We start from the raw sequence: 18778 nt of genomic DNA on the forward strand, positions 1-18778 counted from the left end.
ATTCGTTATGATTTAGTCCAGAGTGTCTGTGTGTACACCATCGTTTTCATAACAGAGTATGATTCTGCACCATGTACGATGGGAAATTCTCCTCAACATTGCTGGCGTGATGGCAGTAAATGCACGTCGAACAGCATCCTTAAGTTCGTCAACTGTCTTGTAACGTGTGGCAGCAACCTTCTGTTTAATGAACCCCCATAATGCATTGTTGCAAGATGACAGATCAGTACTTTGGGGTGGCCACCCCAAAGGTGCAGGCAAATGGACAGAACCACGTCCAATCCATGTATCAGGAAATACCTCATTGAGATATTCCCTCACGGCCAGTGGCGGATTAAGCTTCCTCGCCGCCCCTAGGCACAAATTTATTGTGCGCCCTTCTCAAAAGAAAAGTAGTAACTTATTTCCAGTATTTTTACAGCCAAATATAAAAATTAGTGAACATACTGAAATAAAAAAAAAAAAAAGGATAAAAATCAATAACAAACAATTCATTTTCTGTATGTGCTATACCTAAAATTATGTAATGTATTGAGAAATTAAATTCACCACTCACCAGTCATAAAAGAAGCCGCTTCCGCCTCACTTTGGTTGCTGCAAACTCGTGTGTAAGTTCTTCAAAGTTGATGTGTCCATCAGTCAAGATGTCTGCTTAGATGTGGAGAATAGATAACTCGTTCAGTCTTTTATTACACATGGTTGAACGGAGATAAGTCTTCAGTCTTTTTAGGGCAGAAAACGAACGTTCAGCTGAACAGTTTGTTTCCGCAGTACACAAAAATATTCTTAATGCATTGTCCACAATCTTGTCTTACCTGCTATGAGTCTTTGCGATTTAGAAAAATCGTTTTCAGCATTCTGATTAATTCCACGTCTTAGAAGAATGTCAATTGTAGACTCATTCAGACACCACTCGGCAGGATCGTCACTAACGAAATTTGCACTCTCACTGTCATAATCAGGAACTCCTACGAACTGAGGGGACACTACCTCAGGTGCACTTTCTTCCTCCACTAAACCCACAATATTTTCGACATTTTGCGTTTCACAGAGTTCACTCGATGTAGCCGCTTCCACTTCAATTTTTGAACTGCTTTCGGAAATCACTTGTTCCTTCCGCCTAAAAAACGTGTCCACTGTACCAAGCTTTTTCTGTAAGGTTGCTTCTCTTTCACGCTTTTCGTTTGCAAGTTTACGATAAGCCGCCCCACTTAACTTTGTTCGCTTCATGCTGCCTGCTGCATAAAAAAAAAAAAAAAAAAAAAATCGCAAACGCACTAGCAACAAACTGAATGCACCAGCCAGAAAATACAGTAAGACAGAAACTAGTTGCGGTCCACGCGAAAGCTGCACTCGCTCACTCACTTATCAGCAGTGTTTATGTGTTTATTTTTATTTTTTTTAAGACTGGCATTGTTACAGATGCGAGTTTCAAACAATCAGTCTTCTTTCCTGCCTGGCAATTAACAAACGCTTAGTGGAAGATCGAGGGGTATGTATTTACAAAAACAAACCAACAAATGCTGGGCGGCTTGCATTGTCATTGTAAGCGATAAATGCCACAGCAAGGGTTAAAAACAAATTGATTGGTGCCTGAAGGAGGCAGAGCAGACGAAACATTTGTTGATAACACATAAATCCGATACATCAAGGTTTCTTTCGAATGAAGCGAAAGCGTTGCAAACCGTTGATTTGAGACATTGGTTTCATAAGTCTAAATTGTCACTGTGTACGTAAGACACTTTTTATTATTCTTGATATTCTGGAAAAAAGATTTGCCGCCCCTAGGCACGTGCCTAGTGGGCCTATTTGGTAATCCGCCACTGCTCACGGCAATAGCATAATGGGCTGGTGCTCCATCTTGCTGGAACCATACACGACCGAGCAGTCCCTGTTCTTGCAGATGTGGAATAAACCAATCACAGTCCCTGTTCTTGCAGATGTGGAATAAACCAATCACGTAACATGGGGAGATACGATATTTGATTCACAGCACCGTCAAAGAAATATGGATGCACCAAGTGGGTGCACCCAGATCATGACATGTGGTGGGTTGTGTTCAAGTTCTTCATAAAAATGTGGGTTTTCTTTACTCCAGAAATAAATGTTTCTCGCTTTTGCACTGCGATATATCGCACACTCGTCCGAGTAAAACACTTTACCCCTTGAAGGAAGAGTTGTAAAGACATAGAGCATTCGCCCACAAGCCTGATGACGTTTTTGCATGTCATTATCACTCAATTTGTTTACAAACGAAGGTTTAAATGCCTTTAACTTCAAATCCTTCTTCATATGTTTTTGTAATGTCGAGTATGGAACTCCCAATTCCTGTGACCGCTTATGAATGGACTTGTTTGGCGAACATTCAACAGACGCTGCAGCCTCCACACACGTTTCCAGTCGTGTTGATGGTCGTCCTGGGCGGGGCTTATCTTTTATGCAACCAGTTGCAAAGAGCTTTTTCTCCCACCATAAAATTGTTGGTTTTGGTGGGGAAGGTTTCTGAAACCTTACAGTGAAATCATGCTGAATATCTCTCATTGATTTTCCTGTATGGGGTTGTTCGTGAGCCATGATTTAGATGTAGATCCTGCAACAATAAGAAACAACAATTCATTAACATCTATGTAATACATAGGGGTTAATGGGACTTTGTGATCGCTCTGTATAATGGAGTATTTCATCTCTTTATTGATCTGCCTATCTGTGTGTCATTGGGAGTGAAACCTTTAATAGTGTAGTGACATCTCTAACAAACAAATGGAGAAATATATTTTGTTAAGTGAAATGCCAATAAAATATTAATTTCCTAAGACTCAACTTGAATATAGAAATTAATTTTGTAATATCAAATTTGATTCAAACGTATGATTATCACAATGTGTTACTTCAATGTAGGTGCACCACTTTCTACAATTATAAAAGTATTGGGTATTTTCTCATGAATACCACATTTTATATGTTATAAATATGATGAGCTTGTCTATTTTTGCATTCAAATCAGTAATCAAACAATAAGTATTTATTATTCAGAAAATATTGCAAATACAAAGACAAGAATGTGATATAAGATATTCTACTCCATGGTGCAACAACCCTCTAAGGGTCAGGGCCTGCCAGAGTGGCTTTTTTATTGGGTGACGCATGGCCAGTGCATCGAGTCCCATTGCCACTGTTTTCTGGTTTTTACGGCTGGATATATTATTATTATTGTGTGTAAAATAACATGAATCATGAATGATCAGATTATGGGGTGGGTGCCGGTTTTAAAAGCTACACCTTTCGAGGAGCTTTTTTGCTAGAGGATACATGGTCAGTGCATTGAGTTACATCACTGTCTTTCTGGCTTTCCATTGCTTCCAAGTAGCCCCTCAATTGTCCCCGTGATGCTGTTGACACCGAAACCTTGAGAGCTCCCACTGTTGACAGTTTCTGATTAGCACCTATTGAGCATTTCACAGTTGCATAGAAACACAGCTCCAACCTATTTCAATTCAACCAGTCCATTACAGGATCTTACAGGTCATCATCACCTGCAAAGTGTTTACCAGCAAGAGGCTCCTTCATCTTTGGAAAACCAAAGCTGCGTCGATTCTCTGAATGATACTGGCTGGTCCACCTTTTGTTTCAGTGCATCTGGGACAATGGATCGCTCCAGGTCATGAACACAGAGTTGCTACGTGTCTGGAAAACAGGGAAATGTCAGAGAATTTGGCTTGACAGGGAAATGTCAGGGAATTTTGCAGATCGTCTGCAATTTATGTCCATTTTGGAGTCTGCAAGAGAAAAAGTTGAAAATGAACAAGCAGTCCACTCCACTTCTGGATTCGGTTCTTGTGATTGCACTCCTCCAAAAAAATCAGTTTAGAAACTTGTTTCTTTCGTCCTTATGATTCTCAAAATTATGGTTCCTTTGAATTTCTGTAATAAATTTTCACTTTTATAATGCTAGATGTTATAAAGAATACCAAAGTAAAATATGCAGTCCAGATATCTGATTGATAACTGAAGTACATTCACAATATGATCATAATTATCGGAAACGTTGGTAAATTATTTTATAGATCTTAGTCTTGTTGGCATTTCCTATAGAATTCATATATGCAACAAAAATTTCTCCAGATGCTGTGTACCTAGGTACTTATAAGTGTAAGCAAAAAATCATCATTTTCTACGACACTGTAAATCCACCAGAAAATGAAAAATTGTGTATGGTTTACGAACTTTTTCTGTTGTTTTTATATTGTGGAGATCTGTTATGGTGAAATAATGAGCCTCTGTTACAGAGGCGTGGCGTGCATGTAACTGCTGTTACCGCAGGTAACAACGAAATATAATGAATTGAAGAACCTGTCTTAAAATATTATTACATACATAAACTGGTAATATTGTCGTAAAGTAGCAGACTGACATTTTTTCTGACACCGGCAAAAGCGAAGAGGAGGACTGATCCGGTACCCTCCTCAGGCAACATGAGGAAAGGGCCCTGAGCCCACGTAAGGAAGACTTCGCATTGCAGCAAGGACTGACGGTGAGAGGAGGAGGCAGGTTTTTGCCATGCCTGTTTAGCCGCCACAGTTGCCGGTAATCCTTACTGGATACAGATCAGTGTTGCCATATTCAATTGACAGAAAAGAGCTAAGTCGCCTAATCGGGTCTATCTTACTCTGGCCGTGTCCCAAAGGTGCAAGCCCATACTTGAAGCGAGCATCCTCCGAGTATGGTCTTGGAGTGCGGTCTTCAAGTCGTGGACTGGAAGTATACGTCTTTCGAATTGCACTTCGACTGCAGCGCCAAAAACTGAGTACTCGTTGTTTTCCCCACGTTATAAACACTTGTTTTTCACCATAGAAATCACGTTGCATTTTCAAATGTTCGTACACATACATTTCCACACATTAGAAGCACTTTAACCAACAACTTGCTGAACCATAACGTATATTTAACCTGTGTTGCTGGCTTTCTACCTCTGTGATTTTAAACAAACGAACAACGAGTGTTGAAATTACGTAACCGAATCAGCTTCCATCTGTACTGCGAGCTAGCTATACAAAAGTAAACAATGGTTGGCAGGAGGGACTGTGCAGTGCGAGTTTTGTTGGTGGTATCTTTCGTCCTTTTGTTGTTTTTGGGCAACAAGCGGTGTTAATTACTTCGATGTTTCTGTAAGTATCAAATTAAGTATTTCTTTATTAGGGTAATGTTTATCGTGTCAACAACCAATGTTTGCGATTTCACTTCAGTGCTTATGCCAACATTCTTTTCCTGATTAATAACTTTACCAAAATCTAGTATTGAATTGCAGTCGTACCAGAATAATATTATACGAACTACTTGGAAGACATGGGGGGAGGACATGAGGCAGGGAGGCACCCAAGTCTTACGGCTCCTTCCTTAAATGTCCTACTGATAACCGGTAACATTTTTAAAAATCTCATGCCACGCCACTGCTCTGTGACCTTAGCGTGAAGGCAAGATGCACATGATTGTAGCACCCAATAGATTTGATGCTGATTGTAATTTTACATTTTACTCTTCGAATTGTCACGTTCTTGTATTGTATAAATTTGCTACAAAAAAAAAAAGTTGTGAGTGAATATTCATATTAATTAACAGATTATATATTTAATTGAAAAACACAAGGTTCAAAAGCAAAAATCACATGTCTGGAAAAATTTCATTTTTGGACTGGAAAACCTGGAAATGTCAGGGAATTTCATAATAAAACATCGCAGCAACCCTGTGAACATCTGTCCACCCATTCTTAAACCTTATGCACCATTTCCGGGTACTTGCCACATTCATAACACCTTCGCCACAGATTCCAACAAGTCTTTATGCATGTCACTGTGTCGTTCTTTGTGAGTGTGCCTTCATCAATTTCATCATATCATCACTCATCCTCATCTTTGCGATTAGCCAAAATTGTCAGAAAAGCAAAATAAAATGAACCAAATCAATCAATCATTTATGCACACCATAGAATTGTTGACCTAGGAGTGAAAAATGTTGCATAAATACGTCAAGGTTCTCTCTAACATAATAACCAAGAAATGCCTTGAGAAGTCAGGGAGTTTAACGTGTGATTGAAAAAAATCATGCGAAAAGTGGAATTTTGAAAATAGTTCCAAGTACCTGGAAAAGTCAGGTAAATAAAGATTTTTGTGCTTGCCAGGATTTGGAAATGAAAATAATGCAAGTTTCTGCTTAATTAGTTTCTTCGTTAATGCTTTTCATGCATTCAGATTATGACATCATAAGTTTTTATCATTTGTTAGCGGACAACACTGCAAAGTAGATCAAAATTCTATGAAATCAGTTCTTTACGGATATTTTAAATCCAATCGCATGTCTAGAACCATGGGTGTAACTTGGGACCAAATTTTGAGGTGACAGAATCGAACTTTGTGGGAAGCAGGGTGGGGGGGGCTTACTCAAGAAGTTTTTCATCGCATAAAAATAGCACCCAGGATTTTTTGCTAAATAACTGTAACATTTGCGAAATCACTAACTAACTAACTAACTCCCTAGCCTTCTTAAACCCGAAGGTTCATGGCTGCAGCAACACAGGCCTTCCATCTTTCCCTATCTTGAGCAAGTTCTATATACTCTTTTCCATCCCTACTGATTTCCCTTAGGTCCATCTCAACGTTGTCCCTCCATCTTCGTCTTGGCCTTCCTACAGGTCTCTTACCACAGGTTTCGTGCCACATGGCCTGCCCACCTAAGTCTTCTTGATTTAATTATTCTAATAATATCTGGACATGAATACAAATTATGTAGTTCTAAATTATGTAACCTTCTCCACTCACCTGTCTCCTCATCCCTTTTAGGTCCAAAGATTTTCCTAAGGATCTTATTTTCAAATACTCTCAATTTATGTTCCTCTTTCAATGTAAGGGACCAAGTTTCACATCCATATAATACTACAGGCAAAATTACTGTTTTGTATATTTTAACTTTTAATTTCTTAGATATTAAACGAGAAGACAAAAGTTTATGAAGAGAGAAGTAACATGCATTTCCTGAATTAAGCCTACTTTTTATTTCCTCTTTAATATAATTTTCATTTGTTAATATTACTCCTAAATATTTGAATTTGGAAACTGGTTCAAACGAGTTGTTATCAATAATTAGATTTTGATTATTACCTAACACTTGGTTTCGGCCTGTAAGCATATATTTAGTTTTCTCTTTGTTAACTTCCAAACCTATCTCTTTAGCAGTTTTGAAAATTATTTTAGCATTATTCTTAATTGTATTCACATCATCCCCCAGTAAGTCTACATCATCTGCATATGCTAACAACTGAGTCACACCATTTAATTTTAGTCCTTCTTTAGTTTCTTTTACCTTCCTAACAGCATATTCTAAGGCAAAATTAAAGAGCAATGGAGATAATGCATCTCCTTGTTTTAACCCATCATGAATTGTAAATTTGTCAGACATATTAATACCCACACGAATTTTACTTTCTGTTTCACTGGTGCATACTTTTATCATACTAACAAGCTTCTTAGGTATTCCAAACTCTACTAATATATTATATAATTTATCTCTTTTGACCGAATCATATGTTTTTTTGAAATCAATGAATAGCTGATGGACATTTTGATTATATTCCCACTTTTTTTCAAGTGTCTGTCTGATGTGAAAAATTTGATCTGTAGTTGATCTGTTACGTTTAAATCCACATTGATAATCACCTATAATTTCATTAGCATATGGGGTTAGTCTTGTTAAAAGAATGTTAGATAATATTTTATATGTTGTTGAGAGTAGAGAAATTCCACGGTAATTATTGCAGTTCATTTTATCACCTTTCTTAAACACAGGAACAATTATGGATTCTTTCCACTGTTGAGGGATTTCTTCTTTATTCCATATTAAACAAATTAATTTATGAATTTGACATATTAATGAATTTCCACCATATTTAATTAACTCAGCTGGTATTAAATCAATGCCAGGTGCTTTGTTATTCTTTAGCCTTTTAATAGCATCTTTAACTTCAGTCAAGTTAGGTTCTGGAACTAAAGGTTCTGCTGTGTGTACTTCATTTACTTCTGATTTATCTCCTACACGGACATTTAAAAGGTCATTAAAGTAGTTCTTCCATCTGTTTAGAATATCGCTTGGGTCAGCTAGAAAATCACCGTCTTTATCTTTTATCAAGTTTACTTTAGGTTGCCACCCCTTTCTAAACTCATTTACACCTTTATATAAATCTCTGATATTTTTGTTTTTGCTGTTTGTTTCAATTTCGTTAATTTTGCTTTTCAAGTAATCTCTTTTTTTACTTCTAAATGTGCGGTTAACTTCTCGCTTTATTTTATTATAATTGTTTAGATTTGTATCATCAGAGTTATTTAACCACCTAAGTCTAGCCTGATTTCTTATTTCTATTAGATTATGACATTCATTATCAAACCATGGCTTACTTTTTCTCGGTTTATGGTATCCTATACTTTCTTTAGCTGCTGATTCTATTGCATTACGTATGTTCTCCCAATTTTTATTTATGTCTGTTTCATTTATATTTTCATCATCATTTAAATCCTGCAAAACATCAAATCTATTTGACAGTTTAATTTGGTAATCTTTCTTAATTCTTTCATCAGTAAACTTTCCTGTATCAAATTTTAGAACTTTTAGATTTTGTTGCTTATGATTTATCACTGAGAGTCTTTCTCTTAATTTAGCAATTACTAAATAATGGTCACTGGCACAGTCAGCACCTCTATATGTACGAACGTCAATTATACTAGTATGCCTTCTCTTATCAATGAGAATATGATCTATCTGATTATGAGTTTTACCATCTGGAGAAGACCAGGTATATTTATGGATATCTTTATGTTTAAAAGTGATACTTTTCACAATTAAATTCTTTGAGGTTGCAAAAGTAATCTCTTTGAGGTTGCAAAAGTAATCAATCTTATACCATTATCATTACTTAATTCATGAAGACTTTCTTTACCAATCACAAATCACAAATATTGCTATTTTATTACTTTGCTACCCAGGTCCCGGAAGGTTAACAAAAGCAAATCTGTAAATTTTAATAGACCTGAAAATGGGGGAGGGGAGGGGCAAGTGTCCCCTTTTTTTCTCAAGTTACGCCCTATATCTAGAACCTTACATTTAAGTGTGAATGTCGCACGCGTAAGGCTGGATTGCACTATATATATATTACAGTTTTTGTTCATTTATTGAACAATGTTAAATGAACTTTCATTTTCTTGAGTAGCAACTGCAGCTTAAGATTTAAGACATGTTAAAGCGCCACAGAATGGGCTGTGTAAAAGTACCTGCATTGTTTTGTCAAAGTGAGTGTGAACTCCGATTGACATTCAAATATTTATATCGTGTTATATATTTTTTTCGTAATATTATCAGGTCAGCACTGAAACATGAATAGATATCAGGCGCCTGACGTTTGCTCTAATAGGAGATAATCTCGAGATGGTTTCCAACATCTCCAGAGAACGGGTCTTGTTGACCTCCTCCAATTCCCTGGCGACCTCGAAGGAACAGCGCCTCTAAATTAGGTACATCAGTCTGACACACGGGACGCTCGAGTTTTTGTGCTAATTAAGAGACCGACTCCTTTCCGAAACATGTACATTTTTTTCTCCCCTCAGCTCCCTGGCGTCTTCGAAAAAAAGTGATAAATGGAGGCTTTCTGCAGAGCGAACGAAGCAGGATAAATTTATTTTTCCTCTCAATTGCAAACGTTTCCAAAGAGCGTCCCCTTTCTGGTCTCCCGTTTAAGGATGAGATACTCGTCTTCTGCTGTTTCTCAACTTTCAAACTCAGTCGTCGCTCCTGAGTATTAACACTTTGGGATATATAGGGCGATTGCAGAAAAATATGTTTGTTTGCGTTCTTTTTTAGCTACTGCGTTTTAAAAGACAGTAACTAGTAACTGATTCTGAATATTGAAACCCGGCAAATATGCATTAATAGAGTTTTGTGCTACAAGAGATAATTCACTTGAACTAACAGAATAAAGAGGAATTAGGTACTTGGAAAAGGGCACTAAAGATGCATTAGATAGGAAAGGAGGTCACGAAAAACAAAACTAGAAGAAGCGACAGTCGAGTCCAGAAAAATGACAAACTAGAAATATATTTTCATAATAGACTGAAACCTTTTAAATAAAGCCAAGTCTATCTCCTGTACATGACATATAGGCACCTGGGGGAAGGGGGGATGTTAGAGGTAGGGCCCGACACACACGATCGAGGTTGTTGGAAGTGATGCGATCTGCAACATTCTCCGGCCGCCTTTACCCTCAAGGGTCGTATTTATTAGAGACTGGCGTACCCGTAGAATCGCTCCATGTAGGAATATTTCTGGAAAAACCCAACCGCAAATCACCCCTCGTGAATTGAACCAAAGTCTCCCGCTTGGCAGTCAGTAGCCCTATGGATTTAAGAGTGCGTCGGCAGCAGTCCGAAGCGAATCTATAGCGTGTAGCCTATATTTTCACAGAGTAAAAAGTTGAGCAAATTGTGGACATTCTGTAGGTATTACGCACAACCTTGTTCTTTATATCCGAGAAGTTACGTAAGAAACCATTCATTAATTTAGGCCTGTATCTTATTGATAAATCGAATCTCCTCTCTTTACACACGGTCGCTTTCAGTGCTGGACTCACAATTTTGTCCCGGGCCGTCTCAGGTTCCAGTCCAGACATGGACATTCCTTTGTGAGTGTCCCTTCATGAGTTTAATCAGGATTCATCCTGACCTCGCGATTAGCCAAGAGTGGCAGAAAAGCGACGTATAATAAGAAAAATACACTTCATACCGAGACAGGGCTAATCGACACTGAACCTAGAGTTTAAAGTGGGATCTCGACCACTGTGCAATGTGCCTCCACCGAGTATCGAACCCAGAACCCCTTGATTACAGCGTTACCACTACACGATCGGCGAACCCGTTCTCTCCACGCAAGCACATGTATTTACTATCTGCAGTAATGGAACAGTGACTAGAAGCTTAAGAAATGTGCTGCTATCGGAGAATGCTGAAGGTCAAATGGATAGAGCAACAAACAAAGAGGTCCTGAGAACACATGGATATCAACCGCCCAAAAGCAACGGTCCTGAGACATAATAATGATTTGATTTGTTCTGCTTCGCTTCTCTGCCCCTTTGGCTAATCGCGATGATGATGATGATGAGTGTTGATTCGTGAAATTGATGAAGGGACGCTCACAAAGAACACTCATGCCCAGGCCGGGATTCGAACGCAGAAGCGCGTGATAACCATTCAGCCACGGGGATCCACAAAGAAATGATGAAAACATTGGTAGTCCCAAGATTGTGTATAAAAAATAAATAATTGAAAACGTGAATTGAGATAGTTACAGGGAAATGAAAACTGTTTTTTGCAGTTATCGCGCATTACAAGGCATTATATCTTTATATTTATGATATCCTTTGAGATACTGAAAGGGTTTATTGACTCATATTCCTAACGACTAAATACTTTTCTTACGAACGATAAAAGCATGGGTTTGGGAAAATATTACCACCGCACTATTTGTTAGATACTATAAGGAAGGCCATTACAATAAAGAGCTTTTTTTTTAGCAATTGGATGTGCGATATTGCAATATATTACGGCCCTTTTATACCAGTTTCCGGAATTACGCAATTTTAGAAAATGAACTGCAAAAATAAACCATTAATTCAGTTTGAAGTAGGTTGGTTTGCACACAAAGTACGAAGGTGCGAGAGATTTCAGAGTTGTAATTTAAATCACGGAAATGTGGATCGGTTGCGTCGGAAAACGCATTATTGTACTCCATAGAAAGTTTTCACGTCAGAGAAAATATATATTTACGAGTCATTGAACATGATATACGTTAGCTAAAGTTGCATGCGTTTGTTAGGGCAATTTTCAGGCGACCATTGCTGCAAAGCTAGTCCTTTTTACTGCAAATATATGCGCCCGAAACGGACACACATTTGCAAGGATATCCAATTTCCCAATTCGTTATCTTGAAATTACGTCCGTGAGATCGGATAAGGGGGGGGGAAGGAAGCCAAGAAACAAAGATTTGAAAATTCAATGAAGGCAGCGCGGTAAGTTATTGAACCTGGCCACACTGGCTGGAATTGTATCAGCCTGGAGGCCACTTGGTCATCAGGAGAACCTTCATCAGCGGCGGGAAAAAGAGAGGGGGGACGGGGCAGTCCTCCTGCACTTCCGGTGAGCAGACGACACATCATCTTTCCTCCGCCTCCATTTCTTGGACAGAAGCTAGCCGTACCATAATGTCATTCGTGGTTACCTGATTTATGGTACCGCATTGCCCCGAGTATTAAAAATATTAAACTACTACCGTCCCCGAGTTAAAAAGTTGAGATGAGGCGGCATTTGTACTTCCAGGGCACAGATGTCATATTTAGGTACTTGGGAAGAAAAACAGCAATAAATTGGAGCCCTTTCCTCCCCCCTTCCTCTTCTTTTCTCTGTCTTCCCCCTTCGGTTTTTTTCCCTTGAGATTCCACCAAGTCTGGTCCCCCCTCTCTCTCTCGTCTTCGTTTTCCACCTTCTCCTTTTTCCGTTTCGACTTCTGGACTGTCACGTGATGAATGGTCGGCTTGATTCCCTGGTGGGGGTTGAGTTATAGCCAGCCCGGCGATTCGCAAGATAAATCATGCCTTTCCCGAGTATGTTGCGACATGATCGGACCCAATGTTCTTTTGTCTTTTTGGAAGAATGGCCATCGCCGTGCACTTGTGCGGCCGCGGGAAGGCGAGTGGACATTGCAAGTAATTTTTGCCGAGTCAGCTTGCTGAATTTGAATCCCTCCTCGTTTGCCAAATATCTTGCGGTCCTTTTGGGACCGTGGCTGGAATAGATCCGGGGAAAAAGTTCCGAATTTTTGTTGTACCAAAGGGAAATCTCCACTCTGTAGTGTAACAATTTCAGGATAACGATATGTGCTCATTTGTTGTTAATTTTATGTAGCTTATTCTATTTTTGGGTAATCGAAACGATCCATTGTGGCATCCAGTAATTCAATTTCAATATACTTCACCTATCGCGGGATGTAAGGCGTAACCTTCCACGTAGGACATCCAATTGTCAACCCCACTTCCACGTAGAACACTCTGGACTGCATTCCGCAGACAAACGATCCTCTGGCGTCTGAACCTACGGCCAGTATAACCTGCATAGGACTGTGTGTGTGTTGTCCTGTGTTTTGTTCTTATGTGTGCTGAGTGCCCGTATACATTTTAACCGAAGTCAGAATATTTTAGTTACTACACGACATTACAGTTATGTTATTTTAGTTCTGGTAATGGACTGGACCCCATATAAAGTGACGGGTGCAAAATAGCCTAAGAGCTGACTCACCCAAAATGTTAAATTCAATCTATCAATCAATTCACCTATCTCGCCTTTTCCGACCTTCTATTTGCCCAATACCTATTGCTCAGTTTCATTTTTGGTGGGTGTAAATTCCTGTTTAAGGGAGAGCCATATTAGAGCCAAAATGACAACAAATTGGGTCTTTGTGAAAATTTTAGGGGGTGTTGAGGAAATTTTGAGGGGGAGGTGTTAGAGGTGTGTGGATAAAACATTGCTTTGACGTTTAAATGACAAGCGGACACTATACCAAGTGTTTATTCAGAATTCCCCATCTCTGTGGTGTAAGAGTAATATAACCATAATGCCCATAAATTAGGCTTTTGTGAAAAATTTGGAAAGGTGTTGATGAAATTTAGGGAAATTGAGGGTGTGCGAATAAATCGCTATCGTTTTTAACACTTCCATTTCGGCCAGTATCTTGAGTTAGTGAATTAAACTTGTCCCCATATTTGGAGATGAGGACCAATAGTTGAAGCTGTTTAAATTTAAACAAATGATGGGAAAAATGGGTAACGAGACTTTGGCGACCGGAATATTTTGCAAACCTCCTTTCGAACTTAATCGTCAATTATATTTGAATATTTAGCAATCATGAGTGAAAAGCAGAATGTTTTTCGTATTGCCATTCTAGAGTTAATGATACAATAGTCTATTTTGCCTGGGCATGGTGTAATTTGAGCATCATATGTCCTTCATCAACCTCATCTAATTATCCCTCATCCGTATCGTCGCGATTAAGCCAAAGGGGAAGAAAAGCGACGTCAAATAACAAAATACAATTTCTTTAAAGGACTTGTTCAGGTGTTGAGAGATAGAGGTGCAAATATCAGAATCCCTATATTGTTATTAATATAAAAAAATGATTTTACTTTAGATTAACTCATTATTTATTTATTTATTTATTTATTTATTTACTTACCAGAGAATTCCAAATACAGCTTTGGCCATTTTACATTGGAATGTAATAACAATGGAAATAACAAAAATTAACAATGGAAGTAACAATAAATATTAATAACATAAACTAAAATACATAATTTTTTCCTTCATACTTCACGTTTGTGCATACATACATATGAGATAAAGTGGATTACATGTTGTTACACAGTAGCTTTTTAAAACATGACTGGTTTTCAAAAATATCAACTTGGTTTGGTAGTGTTGTATTGGCCGGGTAGTCTGTGCAAGAGAGAACGCTGTATTAGGCTTAATCTTGGTTTCTGATATGTGAAAAGTTAAGTGCTCCTTGTGGTGCGGGACGGTACTTGAAAGTGAATTTCTTGAAGAAGGCGATCACTTCTTATGTTCCCATTGGTTATTTTATGGAGGAAAATATGGTCTGCAAGTATGTGTCTATCATGAGAGGTATGCATATTTAGCATTTTCAGAAGGATGGACTTTTGTAAATGTTTTGTGGGTGGAATTCGGTGGCGAACAATGGCCACTTCCTTTGCCAAATTTTGCATCTACAGAACAAACATAGTTTTCCTAGCATGTGTACTCTTAGGTTGTATAGCATCGACTTCAAATCCTCTGTCAATATTAAATTCTACACATCGTCAGTTAGCATTCTTCTGCAGTTCTCATTCATTATAATCCTTATGTTTTTATTATAATCACTTTTCCTTTTTATTCTTCGTATTTACATTTCTTCCTAAGATTTTTATACTCATTCATTACTAAGTCATTACAGCTGAGTATGGGTCTTCCAAAGTGGCTCTTGCAGGTGTTTCAACATTGGGCCACTCATGCTGCCGACAGCTTCACTTAAACTCTTTCTTCACAAAAGGACGTCCAAAGCTATTATTTACAACATTCGCCTTGTATTTTTTGGGCTCGCGGAAGAGGTATGATAACCGATGAATTCGGATTTAAGAGACCCAACACTTAAGGCTCAAGAAGTGGCGATTTGCGGTTAAAGTATTGAGCCGTTCTTCAAAACACCGCGCTTCGCATTAGCGAACTGTTAGCAGTGTCCAAAGTATATTACCGACGTAACTCATTAAGGAAATTTGTTATCCAAATATTACAGAGCAAAGATCTACGTGATTGTTCTCGGCGGACCACTCTTTCCTCCTTTTCGGTCCTCAAGGGTTGTGCAAGCGTACCTTACCCTGTTGCTGTCGCTGCTTCACCTTTTGAAAACTCTTCAGGTACTTTTAGCAGTGTTCCTTTCCACGTTACAGATGTGTACATCTTTTTTCTTCCACCTCAGTCGAAACGATGTTAATACGGTTTTAAGTCTTGCATGTGAACACTCGAAGGTAGTTTAAACACAAATCCAGAATCGTCGATGTGGGTAGTGGAATGGCTCTCAAGTATTTCGAGGGACCAAGTTTTTACGCCAACGATACGTTTGCTCAGCATTGTCGAAGGCATGTCCCCTTTTTTCTGGTCGGCGCTGACGTCACCGGGTGACGTTTTGCAGTGTGCGTTGTCCAGAAACATATTTGCCATTTCGCGTTTGGAGCCGATAGCAGGGTGGTTGGTCGCTATAGCGTTGGTGGAATCCTTGTAATAAGAATAAAACAAAAACTCGCCCAAATAGGTTTAATAGATCGTTTATTGATGCTACTGTTAGTACCTTTACGAGAGCATGTTTTCATGTCTCTAGTTCAAGATGCCTACTGTGTTCGCAGCATCCTCTCGATTTTCCCACTTCGATTTTATAAAATGTAAAATTCTAAAACTTTATATTTATTTAACAAATAATTCCATTACAATTCAACGACGCCGCATACATATAATTATATAATATGCACATCGTTTTACATATGAATTAATAAAAATACCAATTGTTTTTGGTTAAATGTTCCAAATGCTGCCTTTTCCTTGCAAGACAGTTATGTACCTTAACGACGTATCCCTTGGTTCATGTTAGACATTTCGTTCCGAATTGTTTATTGCAAATCAGCAATGGTTCGAGGTTTGCTCTGGTTCACTAGATCTTTAAGGACACCCCACAAAAAGAAATAGGACGGTCGTAGATCGGGCGATCATGGTGGCCATTCAGCTATATGGGCCATTTTATCTTAGGGAATCTGGAAAACAAACTTTTACTAACTCAACACATCAGTTACAATTAAAATATCTCGACACTGGCAAGAAAAGGGCGTTTCTTCTTCCAACACCCTGTATTGTAAACGTTCTGAATTTTCTTTGATCTTTGTTATTTAATGTGTGTTTGTAAAGAGACCCGAAAGTGAATGTTTCGTTTTTTAAGTGAATCTTTCGTGTTTAAATTGCAGTGTTTTAACTCGTTTTTTTCCTTCGTTAGTTACAAAAAGAAATTATTTAATAATAACAAGTAGGGTTGTAGATTTGAAGTTTGACTGATAGTTTTCAAAAGTCGTGATTTCCCCCCTACCTCCTAGAGTGGTGATCTACATCTGGCTGAATTTTCAGGTGCGACTACTGCCCAAATCCATACCCCCTTCCCCCCTCACTTCACCCCAACAGTCTGCCCACATCCCATCCCCCGATTCGCTTTATATCACGCTTTGGAATGCAGATTTGTGCAAATGGACGTCGAATTAATGGCGGTTTTTAACTTCTTTTTAAGGGCATTCAGCGACTTTCATTTGTCGGCTGACAGGGTGAGTGATTGATTTGATTTTAATTGTGACGCGGGGGTTTCCGACAACTGCGGAAGGGGGCACTTCTCCCGCCGGTCACAAAAGACGGCACGGCACGCCTCGGGAAAAGCCCCGGTTGTCTGCGTTCGGACGCGGCCCCAGATAACGTGCGGAACAGCAAAGCTTATTAGTGACTTGAATTAGATATAGGTGACTTCCAGAAGACAGATGAGGGGGGCCTAAGGTGCTTATTTCGGAAGACCCATCTGAGGCGTTCCCTCCCTGCTTGCTTTCCTCTTTTTATTCTTCCCCTTCGCAGTTTCCCAAAATGCCTCCGTTGAAAGCTGATAAGGGTCCCACGGGAAGGTCGAATGGAAAGATCTGGGAAGCCCAAGGAAGGAGTCTTTGGGAAACTTATAGATTTCTTACCTTGGTGGAACTGTTCGTGCGAAGGCAGTAAATGTTGTGGGTGTCTGAAGCCATATTTAAATATCTTGCACTGTCTTGTAAGTTTGATAGCTGAAACGAGTAATCAAAAGTAATTGAATGGACGAATCGAAAAAGAAACCAGTTACTCAATTTATTTCTATTTCAGCGACCCCCGTGGTTAACACCGCGCGGTACAACGCCAGGGGCTCCGGGTTCGTATCCCGGCCTGGGCATGGGTGTTCTTTGTGAATGTTCCTTCATCAATTTAATCTTATCACCCATAATCATCTTCCCGATTAGCTAAAAGTGGTAGAAAAGCGAAGTAAAAAGACAAAATATATCTTTGATCGGATGTACAATTCTTCAAAGATCTTCAAGATTTGGATCCATTCAGTGTGAATGTATTTTGATGAATTAGGAACCTTTATAATAATAAATTTTTGTTGTTGATGAATTAGGAACCGTTTTAATAATGCGTTTTTATGAATTAGGATTGATTGATTGCTTTGGTTTATTTCCCTTCTCTTTTCTGCAACTTTTGGCTAATCGCGAAGATGAGGATGAGTGGTGATATGACGAAATTGATGAAAGGGCACTCACAAAGAACATCTGTGCCCAGGCCGGGATTTGAACCCGGGACCCCTGACGTCCTAGCGCGCTCTGCTAACCACGCCGCCACAGACATCGGCAAGAAAAGTTATAATAATTTATTCTTATGAATTAGGAACCATTATGATGATGCATTTTTTTTTAAAAAATAGTAACCGTTAAATTAATGATGTTTTGATCAACAAGTTTTCACGCGTATTCTACCACACCTGCAATACAGGAGGAATCGTTATAACTCTAACCTTAAAAAATTGTAAACTGCTTGATAAATTTGAAGCTCGTAAATTACGCATAGAAGCAAATAGAAGAGGAAAATAGAGGCTAATACTAGTATTGTGTGTATACATGTTTATTGTGGCCATTCCCTTACGCGCTGAGATTTACCTGGGAATCAGGTAGATTGATGTACGTGTTGCTATCTCGCCCACATCATCTGATACCGAAACACAGTAATCTGCAGAAGCTCTCAGGCTTCGCGGATATCCTTGGACAAAGTAGGCGGACGTGACTTCGCGACAGGGGCGCAGCCTGACAGAGACTGATGCGGTTTTAATAGTTATACCATCTTGAAGACCTTTCAAGATAGCACCGCTGGTAGAACCAACATTTTGAAGCCAGCCAGAAAGTTGAAGTTGAAGTTGAGGAATTAATTTTAAAAGGGCCGAAACCGCATGGTGTGTCGCAAGCGATGCGATCTCCTTGGTTATGGGTTCAACAGAGCTTCGCTTCGATTTTAGAATTACGCATTAAAATTCTTATTGCACACTGGAG

The 18778-nt window shown here is 38.9% G+C and overlaps 1 protein-coding gene across 3 annotated transcripts in view; it reads left to right on the top strand.

The window, feature by feature from the left end:
- Positions 1-18778, top strand: part of LOC145998801 (ubiquitin carboxyl-terminal hydrolase 48-like) — a 319266-nt gene that overhangs the window by 80447 nt on the left and 220041 nt on the right. The gene's annotated exons all lie outside the window — the stretch shown is intronic.

Source organism: Lepisma saccharinum, chromosome 14, assembly GCF_977018435.1.
Source record: "Lepisma saccharinum chromosome 14, izLepSacc3.1, whole genome shotgun sequence".
Classification (NCBI taxonomy): domain Eukaryota; kingdom Metazoa; phylum Arthropoda; class Insecta; order Zygentoma; family Lepismatidae; genus Lepisma; species Lepisma saccharinum.